Below are 22,168 nucleotides of genomic sequence, written 5' to 3'. Positions count from 1 at the left end.
CGTTAACCCCCAAAAAGCACAGAGGTCCCTCTTACTTGTAGGTGTTGCAGTTAGTTGGACAGCTTTTACTGTCCAACTGAAAGCTTTGACTGGGCCAAACTATTGCAAAAGAAGAAACCCAGATATTTCACTGCCGACTTTGCTAGGTGGCACTTCTTGAGGTTGGCAGTCAACCCGTATTTTCTTTGTTCTCTCACAACTTCGTAGAGATGGAAACCATGGCCTTGCCAATTATCGCTATGTATCACTATATTGTCAAGGTACGGCCCACAGAAATGTGAAAAAGGCATCAGGACTCTACCCATAAGTCGTTGGAACATGGCAGGTGCCCCATGAATTCTGAAGGGAAGGAATTTAAAGTGAAATAACCACTGCAAGATCGAGAAAGCTATTCTCTCTCGATCGATATATAATGGATTGGGAAGCACAGACGATTTGACAGGTAACAAATGGCTGACACTAACCTGAATCAGCTGCCATACCTGGAGATAGTGAGAAATACTCCTGACCGCCCTGCTCCTCCTGTCCCAATAAGTGGTAGTTGGGAGAAAGAGGGTGTCCAGGGAAACCCTCTGGGGTAGAAAACCCGGATGACTGGAGTCTGTGAGGCTGTCTTTCTTTTCTAGGCTCTGATAAGGGAGGTTGAGGTGGCTCGCCATGGAATGGAGGATGCTGTGTCTGTAAGAAGTACAGGTTAAAGGTAAGTCACTTGTGGAATCTAGTTCAGGAGACTTAACGACTGTGAACTGTACCCCTTTTGTGTTCCTGCAGGTGTTCGTAACAGACGGGGGAACGGAATCTCCTTCTCCTGGCTGCGGGAGGAAGTGGAATCTGATTAGCCGTTGCCCCAGAATGAAAGAGGAAAGAGGAGGGATGTGAAGGAAAACCCCACCTTCTGTGGAGGTTAATGGAGTCTCTGCGATGCTGTTCGGAAAGACAGTCCCGTACAGGCTCAGAGGTTAGTGAGAGAAACCTTCTGCGCTGTCAGAAAGGAAGAGAAATTGGAGCTGTCAGAAGTGCGCAGTGTATCAGCAGTGTGAAAGTGAGCATATGTGTCTAGCTTCTACCGTTTGGGACCGTGCAGGGCCAGCGAATGTATCATGTGTTGGGAGGGAAGATAGCGGGATACAAGGACCGGAATTTCTAAAGCACAGGAAGAGAGAGTTAGTTTACACAGAAGATCAATGGAACCAACTACAATATAATGGGAGTTTGAACTCACAAAGTGTCTCTATGGAGAGTTGCGATGCTCTGCTCCTTCGGCCATCGCTGCTGATATCCCTTGTCCAGATCCAGTGGGAGCGTAGCCAGGAAGCTGCCATGAATGCAGGGAACCAATGAAAAGATGCGTGTCATTTCAGGTGCCATCTTGGGACAGACTTGGCCAATAGTATACCGCCCTCTCCTGCATCTTGACCATGATCAGCGTTGGAAAGGAGTTGTGACAGTATGCCCCCTTCCAAGGGGAGCACATCCCCATTTCCTGGGATGCCGATGATGGAACTGGCACACCAGACGGGGTGTGGACCGAAGAAGCGGTTTCCCAGGATCTATCAGCTGGGATATAGCCCTTCCTGTTGACAAGATACTGGAGGCGACCCCTGAAATATTTGGAGTCACAAATTCCGTAGACTTCAAATTCTAGCGCCATTGTGGTGGACAACGGAGGAGGATGAGACGTGCCGCCTCATTGGAAATGGTCTGGAACATCAGGTTTGATCTGAGAAACATGAAACACTGGATGTATTCGGGGCCAGGTAGGAGGAAGCTGGAGATGGAAAGTGACAGGTCCTACATCTGGGTGATCTTGAATGGGCCAAAACACTGAGGAGACAACTTGGAGAATACCAAATGACGAGGCAAAGAAACAAAATGATAGCCATACAGACTCCCCAATGGAGAGGTTCGGAGTTGGGGACTGGCGTCGATCTGCAAACCGTTTGACCTGCTCTTCAGCTTTTCACAGCGTGGTCTGAGCCTCTTTATGTCCCCATTGAATGTCCATCAGCAAGGCATCAATATCCGGAAACTGGGAAGAAGTTGGCACTGTGGTTAGAAAATAGGTTGGATGGAACCCATAAGTACAGTAGAAGGGACTGGACCTCACAGCAGAATGGGAGACAATATTATATGCAAATTCCGCTAGAGGAAGGAGGTCCACCCAATTATCTTAAGCGGCTGAAAGAAAACATTGCAGGTATCCCTCCAATGTTTGATTGAGCTGCTCTGTTTGCCTGTTGCTTTGGGGATGAAAGCCAGATCTCAGTGCACACTTCATTTTAAGACTAGTACAGATGTGTTTCCAATAAAGTGAGGTGTAGTGAGGACCCTGTTCCGATAGGATGGTATCTGGTAGTCCATGTGCTGAAAAAATGGTTTCAATAAACATCCGAGCCATGCAAGCTGCCATGGGCACTCCTGCAAGGGGTACAAAATGGGCAAGTTCTGTAAAGGAATCTATAGTTACCATTATAGTCATAGAACCCTGCTGCAGGGTACGTTGACGATAAAGTTTGTTGAGATTATTTGCCAGGGCTTGTCAGGCACAGGCATTTTGACTCAATGTCTTAGAGGAAACAATCTGGGTATCTTGGACTGAAGACAAACGGAGCAGGAGGACACATAATCTTGGACGTTGGTAGGCAATGCTGGCCACCAGAAATGCCTCTAAACCAATTTGGTGGTATTGGCGATGACCGGATGCTAGGGAATCGTGACACATTTGCATGACTTCAACTTGAAGGGATGTGGTTGGGAGTAATACCTGATTGCCTCAGAAATAATAGCCTCTTTCCGGTAGTAAATTGTGTTTCTCAGTTAGTCATAAACATTTGTCTTCTTGTTCCTTGGAAGTGAGCCTGATCTTTTGCAAAAAGCTGTTATCATTACTGCCTTGGGGGAGACCTTTTCTGAGTGAAATCTGGCAGCTGGTCGTAAGTCCTTCCTTGACAGGGCATCAGCCCGGAGATTACATGTTCATGGAAGGAATGTGAAGAGGATGTTGTACGGCGAGAAAAAGTGAGCCCATCTAGCCTTTTGACTATTTCTGGTCTGTGCATATTGTAAAGCCTTTAGATTCTGGTGATCGGTTCTCACCTCGATCGGGAATCAGGCGCCTAAAAGCAAATGTCTCCACTCCTTGAAGGCTCTTTTTATTGCCAACAATTCTTTTTCGAAAACTGAGTAGTTCAATTCTGATGGGGACAGGGATTTGGACATGTAGGCGATGGGGCATTCCATTCCTAGAGCAATCTCTTGCAGAAGAATGGCCCAGAGGGCATGATGGGAGGCATCAGTCTACAAAATGAATTTCTTTCCCTGATCTGAAAGTGATCAAAATAGGGGCGGTGGAAAACAGGTGCTTGATTAATCAAAGGACTTTTGGACTTGGGAATCCCACTGGAAAGGAACTGGAAAGGAACTCCCGTCGTAAGAAATTTGGTAAGGGGTAGTATGATGGCAGAGAAATGTGGAATGAACTTCCTGTAAAAGTTTGCAAAACCCAAAAAGTGCTGGATTTGCTTAACTGTGGCTGGAGGAGGCCAATTCAGATCTGCGGTAACCTTTGCAGGATCCATCGAGATGCGTTTAGCTTACAACACTTACCCCAGGTAGGTGACATGATGTTGCACTTTTCTAGCTTGCAGTAAAGATGGTTGTTCCGGAGTTGGCCCAGCACCAATTGGACATGCCGAACATGATCAGATTATGTAGTGGAAAATACCAGGATGTCATCTAAGTATACCACTACGAAGTGCAACAAAACATCAGCAAAGAGGTGGTCCATGAATCTTTGAAAGATAGCTGGTGCATTGGATAACGCAAATGGCATTACACGGTACTCAAAATGCCCTAATGGTGTTCAAAAAGCCGTCTTCCATACGTCACCCTCTTTAATTCGGATAAGACGGTATACCCCTCGTAGATCTAACTTGGTATATAGTGTGGCTCCCTTTACTGCTTTGAGGATGTCCGGGATCAGGGGCCTCAGGCATCGATCATGGATGCTTATCTTCTTAAACCCTCGAAAGTCAATGCAGGGGTGTAATTCTTCAGTATTCCTCATCAGGATGAAGAAATGGACGCTCCTGCTGGAGAGGAATTTTCCGAGATTGCCCATTCTGTAAATTGGTCTGCAGGTATTCCTTGAGCACTCCTTTTGTGACAGAATGCACATTCTCCCAAAGGGAATGGGCTGATACGGTTGCAAATCGATATTACAATCATCCCTCCTATGAGGAGGGAGTTCAGAGAATCGTGGGGAGGCAAACATTTCCTGGTAGGAAGCGTAAGGTTCGGGGATTCCGCTCACATGGCTCAGAATGGTGGTGTTGGTTGAGAGTTTAGGGCAGGGTGGTGCAGTATGCACTCCCACCGAACCCTGCGAAAGGCAATGGGAGAGACAATGTCCAGATCCCAGAAGTAAGGTACCAGTAGTGGAATTGACATAGGGATTGTGCTGGCATAACCAGGGTAGGCCTAAACTGACGGGGTAGTGGGCTGCTTTGATTATATCGAAACGGATGATTTCTTCATGAGAGGAGATCAACATATGCAAGGATATGGTCTGCTCTCGAATGGGACTGGAAGTAAGGTGACTCCCATCCACGCTTTCCACAGGGATTGAGGTTTCCTTGGAGGTTGGGGTGATTCCCTTTCTTGCGGCCCACTGGTCATCTATGAAGTTACCTGTGGCACCACAGTCAACTAGTGCTGGAAAATTATGCAATTCTCGATTTCAAAAAATCACCAGCAATACCGCCATGGGTTATCTGTTGTGTCAGTATTATTGGATAGAAGACTTGACCCTGGGGGACCATGGATGTCGTCCCGCATCGCAGTTCCCCCTACGACCAGGATTCTGCATTTCCCTGCCTCCTGGGGGGTGCCACCGGGCATTCCCTGACCAGATGGTCTTTGGAACCGCAGTACATACATAAGCCCAGGGTTCCTCGCCTATTTCATTCCTCTGAGGAAAGAGGTCCCTGTGCTACCCCCAACTGCATGTGACAGGGGTCAAGAAGAAATTGGTTAGGCATCAGGACGACTTTTGGCCGACATTCCCTTCCTTCTCTCGCTGATCCTTTCTTGGAGCCTATAGTCTAGCTGGATAGTTAGAGGGATGATTTCAGTCAAATTTACTGGGCGGGGAACCCTTGAGACCTCGTCCTTTAATTCATCCATAAATCCTCTCTGGAAGAGAGTGATCAGGGTGTTGTCGGGCCATGCAGTGCCTGCTGATATTTGCTTGAACTGAGTCACATACATCAAAAGGTCTTGGGAGCCCTGTCGATAGTCCAATAAATGCTCCTGCGAGGAGACTGATTTCTTGGTGACTAAACATGGCTTTCAGGCTGTTAAGAAATGCGGGATGAGAATCAAGAATGGGATTGCTCGTGGTCACCAAAGGAGTGACCCAGGCTAAAGCTGCTCCTGTAAGATGAGCGATCATGTGGCCTACTTTATCTCTATCTGTAGGAAACAAAGCCGCCTTGAAGGTGAACTGAACTGTGCACGCTTCAAGGAATTCCTTAAGTTTATGAAGATTACCATTATTATTTATTATTTTAGCATTTGTAGAGCGCACTACAGCCCGCAGGCATCGAGGCACTGTGAAGGAACATAAGAAGGCTTAATTCAGGGTTACAAGAATACGGCCCAATCGCCAACAATTCTTAGTACAGGTTACTCAGTGGCATCATACTTTCCTCTGGCTAAGGGACATGGTGGAATCTCCAAATCCTCCGGGGCTCGGGCAACCTATTGTCAGAGGTAAGCATTTTCTTGCTTTAGTCCTTGCACCTCTAGGGTTAAAAACTGTACTGCGGCCACCAGTTGCTGCATCTGATATATGTGGGTACTAACAGCTTTGTCTGTTAGGGCGTCGCTATCTATCATGGATTGGCATGCACAGACAAATTGACGGGTAACAAATGGCTGACACTAACCAGAATCAGCTGCCGCACCTGGATATAGTGAGAAATCCCCCTGACCACCCTGCTCCTTATGTCCTAAGAAGTGGTAGTTGGGAGAAAGGGGGTGACCAGGGAAACCCTCTAGGGTAGAAAACCCTGATTACTGGAGGCTGCGGTCTGTGAGGCTGTCTTTCTTTTCTAGGCGCTGATAAGCAAGGCTGAGGTGGCTTGCCATGTAACGGAGGATGCTGTGTCAGCAGGAACAGGTAAAAGGTAAGTCACTTGTGGAATCTAGTTCATGAGACTTAACAACTGTGAACGGTACCTTTTTTGTATTCCTGCATGTGTTCATAACAGAGGGGGGAACGGAATCTCCTTCTCCTGGCTGCGGGAGGAAGTGGGATCTGATTAGCCACAGCCCTGTAAGGAAAGAGGAAAGAGGAGGGATGAGAAGGAAAACCCCACCTGGTCTGGAGGTAATGGAGTCTCTGGGATACCGTTCGGAGAGAGAGAGTCCCAAACCGGCTCAGAGGTTAGTGAGAGAATCCTTCTGCGCTGTTGGAAAGGAAGAGAAAGTGGAGCTGTCAGAAGTGCACGGTGTATCGGCAGTGTGAAAGCGAGTATGTGTCTAGCTCCTACCATTTGGAACCGTGCAAGGTCAGTGAACGTATCATGTGTTGGAGGGAAGGAAGCAGGATACCAGGATTGGGATTTGTAAAGCACAGGAAGAGAGAGTTAGTTTACACATAAGATCAATGGAACCAACTATGATATAATGGGAGTTAGAAGTCATGAAGAGTCTCTATGGAGAGTAGCGACGCTCCTTCGTCCATCGCTGCTGATATCCCTTGTCCTGACCCTGAGGGGGCTGAGACAGGAAGTTGCCATGAATGCAGGGAACCACTGCAAAGACGCATGTCATTTCAGGCACCATCTTGGGAGAGGCCTGGGCAATAGTATACCGCCCCCTCCAATAACCATTTTAAGAGCAATCGTGGAGATGTATCTGGTGGTGCCCAATTTGTCAATGAGGTCATCTAATCAAGGCAACAGATAATTATTGAATAGATTGCTCAAATTAAGTTTCCTAAAATTGATACAAAATCTCCATGATTTATCAGGTTTTGCTACCAACACAATAGGTGACCAGGGGCTCTCTGAATGTTCAATGATGTCGGATTTTGTCATTTCCTCCACCGCTTTCTCTATTATTTGTTTTCCTGGATTCAAGGATCCTATAAGGTCTTAAATTTATAATTTTTCCCAGAGGTGTTCTAATGGAATGAAATAGTTTTTTTTTAACTCTCCCTGGTTGATCCCTAAAGACATCTGTGAACTGCTCTTACGGGTCTTCGATATCTGCATGTTGAGATGGTAACAGGTCCATGGAAATTAAAGAGTTATCTTGATCGACATCAGTGAGAAGAGTAGCTATTGCTACTGTATTGTTATCTCTGGGGTCTACCCTCCACTCTTTAAGGAGATTCATGTGATATATTTGGGTCTTTTGCTTCCTGTCGGGTTGAGAAATAAGGAAGTCAAAAGGGCCTTTCTTCTCAAACTTTCTAGAGAACAAACCATCTCAATACAATTTTTTTGACACTTTGGTAATAGAACTAAAACTAATTGTCCTACTGGGAAGCTGCGAGGAATGGCCTTTTTGTCACAACGAGCCATTTGGTGTTCTTGGGCTTCTCCTAGGTGTTTTCAGACAATTTAATTTCTCTCACCGTCATATCTAGACGTAGGTTTTGAGTGGTTTGAGAAACTGGTAGGAGGGCCTCCTCACGCTCTTCCGATGTTTCCTTAAGCATGTCTAATTCATCCCGGTGCTCCCTCCCATGAAGTAATTCAAATGGGGAATAGCCTAAAGAGGGTTGTGGTGTTTTCATTACAGCAAAGAGGGCCCATAGAATCATGGTATCTGAGTTTATTCTGTCTGCCTCTACTAATTTGCGTAGAATGCTTTTTAGCGTTTGTACATCATCCCCAAATCTATGGAGTAGTGGAGCATTTTAATCAGAGGTCCATAGGGTCTTGCTATTAAGGATTTCTTTCACTTTGCTCATGAGGGCGAGACAAAAAGATAGTGACCAGATGGGTAAGTAATTTTTCAGGAAAACCTACTTGGATAAAAATGGTATCAAGTGTTTTGCTGCATAGTATTGTTTCTCAACAGGAAGTCCTCAGGATATCAGGTGGCGTAATTGACAATAACCATGATAAACTGATTACCCAGTGTGCTGAATCTGATGATGTCATCACTCCTTTCCCAGAGGTAGACTCCCCTCATGTGGCTGCGGGACAGCAGCCACTACCTGATCCTGACCCTGGGGGTGGCTATGTGAGGGAGGATCACATGATGGAAGGTGACCCTCAAAGGGATGGGCAGGCGTCATCAGATGAGACAAGGTATCCCCCTTTCCTTTTAGGAATATCCCCTCCATTTCCCATGACTTGATGGCATATTGTGATAAAAACCCACAATATCCTGCAAAGGCTGCTGAAAGAACTTGTGAACCTTTTATAATTAGTAGGAAAAGAACAGCCATGAAACAGAGTGTGAATTATAATGTGCAGTCTAGTGTTGTGAAGTATATGATTGGTCCAAGACATTTCCCAGCCTGGAGGTGGAAGTTTAAATCAGCCGTTGCAGGAAAATGGAGAGGACTTCCTTTTCCAAGAGGCGACTTGGAAACTGAAGGGAAAGGTAGGTTGTAGTGCAGAGCAGACGGCGTCCCGATCCTGGAGAGAAACCCAGATGCAGGTCACTGGAGGTGGCGGGAGAGGGAGTCGCCCAAGCACTCCGAGCCAATTGGGCAGACCGAGAAGCAGAGGTGACTGGCAGCCCTAGCCGCAGAACATTGCCGGCGAGAGGATAGGTGCAGAGGCGAGCTCCAGACCAGCTGTGTAGTGAAGTGGTGCCGGTTAACAGCAGAATCATCAGATGAAGAAGAAGGAACTCAACGTGGGATATGAAAGTCACGACAGGCTTTGTTCCGATGTGAGGACCGAAAACGCTCTGTGTCGCTGACTGGGGAAAGTCCCTCGAGGCCCGCAAATACTGAGGTAACTACCTGAATAGGTATGAATGCAATTAAAGCACAAATATGTTACCAGTGAACCGAGAGCAAAGAATGCGATGCCAAAACTGAGGCAAAGAGACTCTGAAAGAATGAATTGATTGCCGAGATTGGGGGAGAGAGTAAACCTCATTGGAATCACTGTCATCTTAATAGTCACATTACTTTGCCATGAAGTAACTTGGGCAAAACCCATAATCCCTTGCACTGAGTGAGAATGATAGATTGCAGCCTAAAGTCCTGGTAGGATTTAGCAGAATATAGCAGGCAATCTGCAGATCTAGTATTCCCACCCATAAAGAACTGTACAAAAGAACCTGACCCGATAGTATACCAAGTGCTTTGTCGGTCTGGTACCCGTCCCCAAATTGTCTAAAGAAACTGTATAAAAGAACCTGGCAGGGAAGTACACCAGGTGCTTTTACAACCAAAAGTTGTGTTGTATTGGAAAAAGAATCCCAAGGAAGACCCATGCCCTTAGGACCTGAACTGTATTGAATGTGCTAAAAAGTCTGGGGAAGGGAGTCATTTCCCATGAAGTGAATTGCAGTGCCAAGAGGAGGGACTTATCCTCTTAGGCTATAAAGAACTTGATTATTCTTTTGAACTTTTGTTTTACTGGAAAGAAACCTGGGGATGCGAGTCATTCCCCAGAACTGTGAACAGTATCTATTTGGAACTTTTGTTGGAGTTATACCTTTTGTTGAACTTGAACATTTGCACACTTTGTAAGCCAAAGTCAATACCCTTAGAATTTGTTTTTAAAATGTGACGGCTAGGATAGGATTTCAGACACAGGACATTTTGTTTTGGACATCTTGACATCTGACAGACCCTTTGTTTTTGGTTGAGGTAGGGAAATACCTCCTAGATTAGGAATAGTGAGGCATTTTTCAACCACTTTATTATTTAATAAATGTTTATGCCAATCATCATGATTCTTCTGTGTCCGTGTCTCATTCCTCATTCCTTACAATAGCTTTGATGTTTATAAAGGTCCCACGATATCCATGTCGCTCAGGGAAAAGGGAATATCAATTATGGGGAGTGGTTGCTGCGAAGTCGGTGGAACAGGAGTATTTGCAATTTTCAGACACAAATTACATGTCAATTCAACATTTGTACCATCGACAAAATCCCTGGCCAACATAACTTCAGTGTTACTTCACTTTGGGTCATTTCGACTACTTGCTGTCCTGCAGTCAAGTGGGAGTGGGGTTACTCCAGTACCACCCTCCGATGACTCCATGCTAGTAGTAACTGTGCCCGAGGAGTTCCCTCAGGGTCCCTTAAATTCCAGACAAGTTAGGCTCACAAAATGAAGTGGGAGCAAAATGGCACTCCAGCAATTTAAAAGTGAGGGAAAGACAAAGTTATTAGAAATTAGGCAAAACCAACAGGTAAGTACTCAGGGCAATTGAACAAGAGAGACTACAGTGAGGAGATCAGCTAGAAAAGGCTTAGGGCCAAAGTCAATGGTTCAAAAGTCTTTTGCTCAAGATCACACAGTTCAGGGTAGTTTGCAGTAAAGTTTGTGGCACAGATTCCTCAAGAGGTTGGTTGGTAGAAAACTTAGTTCAAAGAGAAGAGAAGGACAAGCCCTCGGATTGGAGAAAGATTCCAAAGACTTTCACCGCGGCTGAACAAAACGGACAACCGGATTGGCACAATACCTTAAAACGGAGAGGGAGCTGTAGCTGAGTCGGACGTTCCTGGTGGTTCCTGCAGGCTCACGGTTCCCGAAGCGACTGTCGGACTGACATGAAGTAGGAAGTCTGTAGGGTCCTGCACCACCCAAGGAAGAAACTAGCAGCAGAGCAAAACAACGAATAAAAGGTGCACTCCTTAAAACCCAAGCAGGGTCCGACCTTCCTGGCTACCCGGCTCACTGTAGCTCTGTACAGCGAATTCGACCAGAGGAAGGGTCCTGGCTTGTAGTTTGGACAAACTGGTTGGTCCCCCCAGCTCAAGGGAAGAAGTTTCCTGGAGGATCTTCTCTGTCGTTGGATTCTGGCGATTGGGACCTGCAGCAGGGCTTCACCGGGTGGTTCAGTCGTGGTAGGGGTCCTCTTCTTCCAATTCCTCGTTGGTTCTTCCGTTCCAGTTGCGACTCTGCCTTTCCAGTCCCAGAGACCTGCTTTTTATGCAGTTTTCACCCTTTCATACAGCCTGGCTGTCAATCACACAGCAGGGTGGCTGGCCTGGCATGGCCAGCCCCTTAGCAAATCAGACAAGAGTGCGACTTGGGGTCTGAAGATCCCTCCCTCACATCCTGCCTACCTAGACTATCAGGCGCCTTAAGGAGGGCTTCTGCGCAGAAGCCTGCGAAAAGACAGCAAACAAAGGAGTCATCCCCAGTTTGGCATATAGAGAAAAACACCAGAAAGACTTTAACAAAAAGAAATGTTGAATAAACCCAGCCGGAACCAAAATAAAATGTATTTGGTCAAGTGGGTTTCTGCTCGAGGCTAATATAAAAGCCTAAAACAATACCACATTTATATAATATAATCGCGGTAGAAAAGTTAGGGTAGATACCACTGCCACCAGCCAAGTCTTAATGTTAAGGGAGCGAAACAAGGCTGCAAGAGGCACAGACAAAAAGGGATAAAAGTTGACCCCTTACAATATTCCATGTAAGATGGGGTGTACTGGGTCTGTGGTTTAAAGTGACTTACCTGTTTCTGGGGGACAGTAGCCAGCCCCAGAAAAATGGAGTCGGTGGGAAGTCCCAAAGACAACCCTGTGTCACTGCACTGAAGATGCTGTGTAACACACTTAAAAATTGGTGCTCATGGAGTAGGTGAGGCTCCAGTGCCCAAGATCACACAAAAGAGAAAACACAGACAGCAAAACACATGTAAGAGTGGGAAAAAAGGCTCACACACTTACCAGGTGAAAAAAATAAATCCTAGAAATCCAGCAAAGCTGCTGAGGTACTCACTAGATAAGGGAAATCAGCCATTTATGAGAATTCTCCCTAACACTCATCCCCCCCAGACTAAGGGACCAGAGGATTTAATCCACTCCTGGATGAATCTCTACTTCTAGTCGGTTATAAATATCCGAGAGAGACCATCAGCATTTCGGTGGTGACATCCTGCTCTGTGCTCAATGGTGAAATCAAACCCGTGCAGGCAGATTGACCATCTCAGATGTTTTGGGTTCTCACCTTTCATTTGCATTTACCATCTCAAGGGTTGGTGGGCAGTTTGAATCACAAAACTAGATCCATACAAGTATGGCCTAAACTTCTTCAAAGACCACACAGTGGCAAAACATTCACGCTCTATGGTTGTGTTACGCTCACCTGGCTCCCACAGCGGCGACAGTCGGAATTGGATAGCTACAGCCTCTACCAATGTGAATTGTAGTGCAGAGGTGACTGACTGGACTGGCCTGCTCAATTTCGTCTACTTGACCTGTAGGAGTATTCTTCGGAAAGCGGAGAAAAGGAATTAACCACCCGTGGATTGAGCGAACACACCCCCACCGTCTTCCCACTAATCACCTCCGATATTCCCTTTCACCAGTCTCACCTTATGGTTTTGAATGATGAGCTCTCCATCCTGCGTGGAGGGCAGGGGCGCGTAGATAACCAGTTACTTCACTGGTCCGAAGGAATTGGGTGAGTTCCAGACAAATTTTGACTCCGAGGTAAGTGGCGAGGAGCTGTAAGTATTTGGTTCTTAAGAGTTCAAAATGTCTGTTATTCACTCTTGTCCAATTCCTTCCTTTGTCTTGCAGCTTGAGTCGAGAAGAGGTTGTCTCGTAGCAGCTGATTGCATTTAGGTAAGAGACTGTGTTGCCCAACACTGTCCAGTAAAAAATGCCAGTGCTTAACCTGTTGCTTTCCCTCTCCTTACAGGTGCAGCGTAAGACAATGTGGCGTGTAGAAGAATAATATCTCCGGCGGTAACTCGGTAATTCTATAGTGATAATAGAAATTGTCTTTGTTATTTTTCTCGGCTCACCTTATTGTCTTTCTTCGTCCCCTTAGGTGCCGGGAGTTCGGCGATGAATGATGGAGCAGCGCCGGTTCGAGGAGGTGCTGTGAAGACTGGTAAGTATAGCGCGGCTCTGCAGCTGGCGGTGCGATGCGCACAAAATAAAGTCTTTTCCTTGTTCAGATGCGCGAAGGATCCAGGATCAGATGAAGAATGAAGGTAATGTTCTTGCTCTAACCTTTTCCTCTTATTTCCCTTCTTTCTAGGAGCTCCGGTTTCGAGGAGGGCATGGCAGAAGACTGGATGCTAGACTGACAGGCACGGTAAGCATTACGCTGCAGGATGCAGAATAACGCGAAGCGTGTGCTGCTCATCGGGCGTGGTTTAAATATCCTCCAAAGTAGTCCCAGTTAAGAAGTTCCCCAAGACCACATGCGAGTAAGAAATAGTCCCTGAAACAAAGTAGTTCCTTCTAGGTCTCACATTGGCTTGGATTCTTTGCAGCATGGTCTGCATGAGGTAAGTTTCTTCATATGAGCCTGGCTCCTATGGCGCCAGGACTGATCCCATATATGAGCCTGGCGCCTATGGCGCCAGGACTGAACCCAGATAGCCCCTAGCCGGGGTGGCTGGGTTTTCAATAGGTGTCTGGATGCCTGCTCCCTGGACTGATGGACTTGGTCTGGATGTCTGGGGGTAGGCATCATGACAGCACCCCCCACCCCCAAGGCCCCTCCTAAAATCGTTTTTCCCCTTGGTCCTGGTTTGTCTGGGAAATTCCGATGGAATCTTTCCACCAATCGAGGTGCATAAACGTGGTCACTAGGCTCCCATGACCTTTCTTTTGGCCCGTAACCCTTCCAGTCAATTAAATAAAAAAGTCGTGATTTGACCATCTTAGAGTCCAGGATATTTTTTACTTCGAATTCGGGTTCCCCGTCTATTAGGATGGGGTCGGGTGGTTTGGTTAACCTGGTTCTTGGTTGTACTGGCTTCAGAAGTGAAATGTGAAAGACGGGATGAATTTGCATATTAGAAGGTAATTCCAATTTGACGGCCACCGGGTTGATATACCTAGGGTTAAAGGTCCGAGTTCCTTTTAGAGGTAGGTTTCTTGTAGCTAGCCAAACTTGATTTCCAACCTGGTATTGCGGGGCTTCACTTCTATGTTGATCTGCATTTTTCTTGTATTTTTCTTTTGCTCGTTTCAAATGTTCAGTTGCCTCCTTAAAGGCTTGTGTAATAGTAGCGTGTAGATGGTTCACTGCGGGCATTTCCAAGTGTTGGGGCGAGTCGAGTTCTGAGGTCCGAGGATGATGCACATATATGGTATAAAAGGGGCGTTGTCCGGTTCCTGAATGTACAGAGTTGTTGTATGCGTATTCGGAAATCCATAAAATATCCTTCCAATTGCCTTGGGTTTGGTGTAACATGCAACGTAGGTATTGCTCAAGAGTCTGGTTGGTCCTCTCGGTCTGACCATCGGTCTGGGGATGATGACTGGTTGATAACCTCACGTCGATTTGCGACAATTGACAGCATTTCCTCCAAAACTGCTAAATAAACTGACTACCTCGGTCAGAGACCAACACGGAAGGAAAACCATGTATTCGGTCAATGTTTTCAAGAAATTCCTTGGCCAAAGTTGAAGCTGAAGGTAATCCTTTTAAAGGAATAAAGTGAGCCATTTTGGAAATAAGATCCACTATAACTAGAATGGTGTTAAATCCACTAAATGGGGGAAGGTCAGTAATAAAATCAAGGGACAAGGTGTGCCATGGTGTAGGCAGAATATCCAAAGGTTGTAAAAGACCAGCTGGTTTCTTCTTCAGACTCTTGTTTTGGGCGCAGATACCACAAGATTGCACAAATGACTTTACGTCTCTTCGCCAGGTGGGCCACCAGAATTGTCTTTTAATTTTGGCTTCTGTCTTTGCAATTCCTGGGTGTCCCTCAATCAAAGCATTGTGATAATTGGAGATAACTAGTTATTGTAGTTCCTTGTGTGGTAGGAATAGACGGCCTTGATAGTAGGGTAGTTCATCGATGACTGAATAATCTTGGCCTTTCTTTAGCCATTCCTGCAAGGCAGCTGGATCGAAAAGTTGTTGGATCTTTAAATGAATGTCTTCTAGAGTTTGTAAAGTAGTTATACCAAGGATTCTTTTCTCCGAAATAATAGGCACCGGTTCAGGGTTCGAATATGCTTCTCCCATTGCTATACGAGATAAGGCATCTGCTTTGCCATTTTTACAACCTGGTCGATAAGTAATCATGAAATCGAATTCTGCGAAGAACAAGGCCACCTAAGTTGACATGATGATTGGGCCTTGGCTGTCTTCAAATATTGTAAATTCCTGTGATCGGTGATTACAGTGATGGTATGCCTGGCACCGAGAAGATAATGCTGCCAAGCCTTGAATGCAGATTTGATGGCCGGCCAATAACTCCTTATCGGTAACTGCATAGTTTAATTCAGGTGCCGAAAACGTTCTTGACCTGAATGCTACTGGCTGAAGTTGGCCGGTTTCAGGTTCCTTCTGGGAAAGAACAGCCCCCATGGCTAAACTTGATGCATCAATTTCAACTACGTATGGAAGTTCAGGGCGTGGGTGCTTTAAAACAGGTGCAGACGTGAATTTCAATTTTAGTTCTTGGAAGGCCCTTTCAGCCTCTTCGGTCCATAGGAAGCGCTTATTCTTTCGCAAGAGTGCTGCGATGGGGTGTTCAATATGTAAGAATTCTGGAATGAATCTGCGGTAGAAATTAGCAAATCCAAGCATGCTTTGTACTCCTTCAACTGAACTAGGTGATGGCCACTTGAGGATTGCGTCCACCTTTCGAGAGTCCATTTGAACTCCTTTTGGGGTCAGGATAAATCCAAGGAATTCGACTTCTGTATAGTGAAAAAAGCATTTTTCCAATTTTGCATATAACTTATGCTGACGTAGTTTTTCAAGAACGGCACGAATGTGCTTAACATGGTCTGATTCTGAGGAGTACACAAGGATATCGTCTATGTATACAACAACACAGACGTCAATGAGTTCTCGAAGGACATCGTTCATAAAATACTGGACGGCTGCTGGTGCATTGCACAACCCGAAAGGCATCACCTGATACTCGAACAATCCATACTTGGTGCGAAAGGCAGTCTTCCATTCGTCGCCTTCCTTTACACGTACCAGATGATATGCCCCTCGGAGATCTAACTTGGTGTAGATACAAGCATCCTTTACTTGGTCCAGTAATTCGGGGATCAGAGGCAATGGGTATCGTTTTTTTACCGTAATTTGGTTTAATGCGCGGTAATCTATGCCCGTTCTAAGGTCACCTTCCTTTTTGGGCACAAAGAATAAAGTTGAGGCTGCGGGGGACTTGGATGGATGACTGAATCCATTAGTAAGGTATTGATCCAGGTATTGTCGTAGATGACGGTTTTCAAGCTCCGTAAGGGCGTAGATCCTACTGCATGGAGGTTGTGCACCGGGTAAAAGATCGATCTGACAATCGTATGATCTGTGAGGTGGTAACGTGTTTGCCCGTTTTTTCTGAAAAACATCCTGAAATTCTTGATATTCCTGAGGTAACTGCGCAATTGGTGTAACGACTGTGGCCGAGCCTTTATTCAAGGTTTGTTCCAGGTAACAGGTGTGTACACAATCCGGGAAGGTCATTCTCTTCTCTCGCCAATCAATACAAGGATTATGTGTTTCGAACCACGGTATTGCCAGAATTATTTGGAACTGTGGGCCCTTGATTAAGTCAAACACAATGCTTTCTCGATGACCATCTTGACCCAACAGCTTCACCTCTGTAGTGGAGTGAGTTACTGGCCCAGAGGCAATTTCAGTCCCATCGACAGTGGTGATGACATCAGTTGTGGGCTTTTTGCAAAGAGGCAGGTTCATCCTTGTAGCCAATTCGTGGTCCATGTAATTTCCGATGGCCCCGCTATCAATGTATGCTCTCACTGTGTGGATATGTGATGGCTTCCTTGGATCAATAAGGACCATTGGCACAATTAGGTGCGAGGTCTGAGTGTCCTTTTTTAAGCTCGGCAAGCGGACCTCTACGCTTGTCGGGCGTGGTCATTTCCCGAGTCAGGCTCTATATGTCTTTTGTCCGCAACTCCTACCACCTTCTTGGGTGGTTTAACAGGGCAATCTCGCAGAAAATGTCTTGAAGTTCCACAGTAGAGACACAATTGCAATTGTCGTCTCTTTTCTCTTTCCTTTTGAGTCAAGGGTCCTTTAACCCCCCGATCTGCATGGGTTCTGATGTATCTGTTCCCTTGGGGGTAACGTTGGGTTTAATAAATACCCGATTCTCAAATTTAGCTCGATCAGCCTTTCTATTCTGAAGTCTGTGATCTAACTGGACCACCAAGTCTATATATTCAGCGCAATCCTTGGGTGGATTCACTACTTGAGCTAATACATCTTAGAGTTCTCCTCGGAATCCACAATGAAATAACGTAATTCGTTTTGCCTCAGGCCATCCGGTTTCCACCACCAACCTATTAAAGGTTGCGATGTAGGTGAGCACATCCCGGTTACCCTGTTCAAGTGACAAACGTTCGTTATCCAAGGCCTGTCCTTGTAAATGTCAGGCAAATAGTCTTTCCATGCTCATTTGAAAGCCCTGAAAATCCCGAAGAAGAGGATCATCCTGGTTGACTAATCGAATTGACCAATCAGCTGCTCTGCCACTGAGATACGATAGTACAAAGGCTACTTTGGCTTGATCGTTCGGAAAGGCTCCAGGTCTACATAAAAAGTGCAAGCGGCACTGGTTCATAAATACGGCGATCCTTTTTGGGTCTCTGGCAAAGCGTTCGGGTGGTGCTAAAGGGATATTTCCAGGTAAAACTATTTGCACAGTGTTGCTTAATGGAGCAGGAATTGGGTTCCCCACAAGTCCAAGTAAAGGTGTTTGCCCAGCTTGATTTTGCAGCAGTTGCCTAGCAAGAGATCATCAGTGCGTTCCTTAGACACAATCAGTTCTCTCCTGAGAGCATTAGTTTCTTGGCGGGCGGAATGTACTTCTGCCCTAAGTTCCCCTAATAATTGGGCCAGTTGGTCAGTTTGTGAGGTCTCCATAATGTCCAGGTGGGAATTTGTTGGGAGGCTTGGCATTCTGTTACGCTCACCTGGCTCTCACAGGGACAACGGTCGGAACTGGATAGCTGTGGCCTCTACCAACGTGAACTGGAGTGCAGAGATGACTGACTGGATTGGCCTGCTCAATTTCGTCTGCTCGACCCGTAGGAGTATTCCCCTGAAAGCAGAGAAAAGGAATTAGCCACCCGTGGATTGAGCGAGCACACCCCCACCGTCTTCCCACTAATCACCTCCGATATTCCCTTTCACCAGTCTCACCTTATGGTTTTGAATGATGAGCTCTCCATCCTGCGTGGAGTGCAGGGGCGCATAGATGACCAGTTACTTCACTGGTCCGAAGGAATTGTGTGAGTTCCAGTCGAATATTGACTCTGAGGTAAGTGGCGAGGAGCCGTAAGTATTTGGTTCTTAAGAGTTCAAACTGTCTGTTATTCACTCTTGTCCGATTCCTTCCTTTGTCTTGCAGCTTGATTCGAGAGGAGGTTGTCTCGTAGCAGCTGATTGCGTTTAGGTAAGAGTCTGTGTTACCCAACACTGTCCGGTAAAAAATGCCAGTGCTTAACCTGTTGCTTTCTCTCTCCTTACAGGTGCAGCGTAACACGATGTGGCGTGTAGAAGAATAATATCTCTGGCGGTAACTCGGTAAGTCTATAGTGATAATAGAAATTGTCTTTGTTGGTTTTCTCGGATCACCTTATTGTCTTTCTTCGTCCCCTTAGGTGCCGGGAGTTCGGCGATGAATGATGGAGCAGCGCCGGGTCGAGGAGGTGCTGTGAAGACTGGTAAGTATAGCACGGCGCTGCAGCTGTAACGCTCACCTGATTCCCACGGAGGCGCTGGTCTTGGCAGGAAGGTGTCTGTGACCCGAAAAGTGATGTGCAGGACTCGATTTGCTTCTGGGGCCGAACCTCTTCGCACTGTATGTCGAACTCGAAGAGTGAGATTTCTGCAGGTGAAAGAATATGGGGGTTAATGATCTGGGTTGTTGAATGTCCCTCTCTCTCTCTCTCTTCCTAGCTTCTCCGTAGAGCCCCCAGGTCAACGTGCTCACCTTAGATAGGTGAATGCTGGACTCTCCATCTGCGTCTGGTGCAGGGTGCCGTTGCCAGTTCCTTCACTGGTGAAACATAGGGCTCTTGACATCAGAGGATCGCTACCGTCGTTAACTGCACGAGCGGTGAGTTTCTGGACACCTTTTTAGTCCTTATAGTCTTTAGGTGCGTGGGCACGTTAATATAGAACAGGACTCTGTATAATGCTTTTTCCTATTTGTCTTGCAGGGCTCTTGAGATAGGAGATGGTGTGAAGAGAGCCGAAGTTGGTGCCAGAGCCTTGGAATGAAGCGCTTGGAAATGCGTAAGTAAATGCAAGCGCTCTAACTGTCTCTTTTCCCTTGCAGCTGTGAGTTCGTGCTGAAGAGATGCTGGAAAACGCCGGAGTATTTGCAGGCGTTCTATTGTGGCGAGCGCGATGGATGTGAGTAAATACCTGTCTAATGTCTCTTCGTTTGTCTTTCAGATGCTGGGTTGCAGCGTTGAAGAAATCCGGAATTCGCGGAGTGCCGGTAAGTAATAACGATGCTTTTGTCTTCACAGGCGGAGGTGCAGCGTGAAGAAATGTTCGCTGCCGATGGATCAGGTGAGGAAAGCGCTGCATGTAAAGGTTGCTGTGCTAACCTGTTGTTTCTTGTCTTTGCAGGTGCTGCTGAATACTGGATACAGGAGTGGTAAGTATTGTTCTTGCAGGTTCAGGATCGGAAGGAAGAAAGGCTGGAACAGACTCGGTGAGCGTTCTGCTGCAGATGCAGAATAACGCGAAGCACGTTTTTTCAATCGGGTGTGGTTTAAATAGCCTTGGAGTGATGAAGCGTCTTCCTCCACGGCCCGCCTAGGTAAGAAAAGAGTTCCAGTTCCAGAAGAGTTCCCGTGTTGTATCCAAGGAGTGGAGCTTGCCCCACCCAGGTAAGAAAGTAGTTCCTGTTCACAGAGGATTCCTATGTGGCTGGTAAGTAAGCAGCATGGTCTGCTGCAGGTAAGTCCACCCAAGCATCTTCATACATATTATGAGCCCGGCGCTTCCAGTGCCGGGACCGATGGCTTTGATGAGCCTGGTGCCACCATCGCCAGGACATGGTCCAAAAGGTCCCAGTGGGGACCGGCTGGTGCCTAAGATAACGGTTAGGGACCTGCTTCCAAGGACGTTGGGCTGTTCCTGACTCCTTGGAAGCAGTGATCATGACAGCACCCCCCCTCAAGGCCCCTCCCAAGCGTGTCTTCTCCGGGGGTTTTGGCTTGTCGGGGTGATTCAAATGGAATTTCTTGACCAGACGAGGTGCGTGGACATGCTCTGAGGGTTCCCAAGACCTTTCCTGGGGGCTGTATCCTTTCCAATCAAACAGGTAATATAATTTAGATTTGGAGATTTTGGAGTCTAGGATGTTCTTTACTTCGAACTCAAGTTCTCCATCTACACAGGTTCCGGGAGTTCGGTCAATCGGGTTCCTGGTTGCACTGGTTTTAGTAAGGAGACATGGAATACTGGATGTATTTTCATATGCGAAGGCAATTCCAATTTAACAGCCACCGGATTAATTATGGTAGAGATAAGATAGGGTCCAAGGTATCTCGGGATGAAAGTGCGGGGTCCTTTTAGAGGTAGGTGCTTAGTGGATAACCAGACCTGATCTCCCACTGCGTAGTGAGGGGCCTCTTTACGGTGCTGATCTGCTCCTTTCTTAAATTGAGCTTTAGCTCTTTGCAGATGGGCAGTGGCTTCCTTAAAAGCACGAGTGATCTCCGAGTGCAAGTGATCCACAGCAGGTGCTTCGAATTCTTGGGGAAGATCCAGGTTAGAGATTCTAGGATGGTGTCCGTATAATAGGAAGAAGGGAGTCTTCCCGGTTCCAGAATAAGTCGAATTGTTATAGGCGTATTCAGCGATCCAAAGAATGTCCTTCCAAGGGTTTTCAGTTTGTTGGAGCATGCAACGTAGATATTGCTCTAGAGTTTGATTTGTCCTCTCGGTTTGTCCGTCAGTTTGGGGATGGTGACTGGTAGAAAGTCTCACATCAATTTGGGCTAAACGACAGCAACTTCGCCAAAAGTGGGAGATGAATTGACTTCCCCTATCGGAGACCAAAACCGAGGGGAAACCGTGTAACCGAACGATGTTTTCTAAGAATTCTCGGGCTAATACTGAAGCTGAAGGTAGGCCCTTCAGGGGAATGAAGTGAGCAATCTTGGAGAATAGATCCACAACTACTAAAATGGTATTATACCCTGAGCATGGAGGTAAGTCTGTGATGAAATCCATGGACAGGGTATGCCATGGACAGGGAGGGATGTCTAGTGGGTGTAAGAGACCGGCTGGTTTCTCCTTCTGACTCTTATTCTGGGCACACACACCGCAGGAGATTACAAAGTCTCTAATGTCCTTCTTCCATGATGGCCACCAGAAATGTCTTTTGACCTTTTCCATGGTTTTGGTTATGCCAGGGTGACCCTCCATTAGTGAATCGTGATAACAGGAGATTACCTGTTTTTGTATTTTCTCACTGGGCAAGTACAATCGTCCTCGGAAATATGGTAGGTCTCTATCCACTGAGAATTCTTTTCCTTTTAATTGCCAGTCCTATAAGTCGACCGGAGTTAAAAGTGATTTGACTGTAGTCTTAATGTCTTCAAAGGAGTGAGCGCTGACCAAGCCCAAAATCCGTTGTTCTTGGATTATGGGTATTGGTTCTGGATTGGTCAAATGTTCATCTATTCCCATCCGGGAGAGGGCATCTGCTTTTCCATTTTTACTGCCTGGTCGATAAGTAATTATAAAGTCAAACTCAGCCAAAAACAGAGCCCAGCGAAGCTGCCTGGAAGACTGAGCTTTGGCTGTCTTCAGGTACTGTAAGTTGCGGTGATCAGTCATTACGGTGACTGTGTGTCTGGCTCCCAAAAGATAATGCCGCCAGGCTTTAAAGGCCGATCTGATAGCTAAAAGTTCCTTGTCTGTAATTGAATAGTTGATCTCGGGAGCCGAGAATTTGCGGTACCAAAAGGCTACAGGATGTAATTGGTGTGTGACCGGATCCCTTTGTGATAAAACTG

Source organism: Ambystoma mexicanum, chromosome 14, assembly GCF_040938575.1.
Source record: "Ambystoma mexicanum isolate Mex_15411 chromosome 14, UKY_AmexF1_1, whole genome shotgun sequence".
Lineage (NCBI taxonomy): Eukaryota > Metazoa > Chordata > Amphibia > Caudata > Ambystomatidae > Ambystoma > Ambystoma mexicanum.
This window is presented reverse-complemented; position numbering follows the sequence as displayed.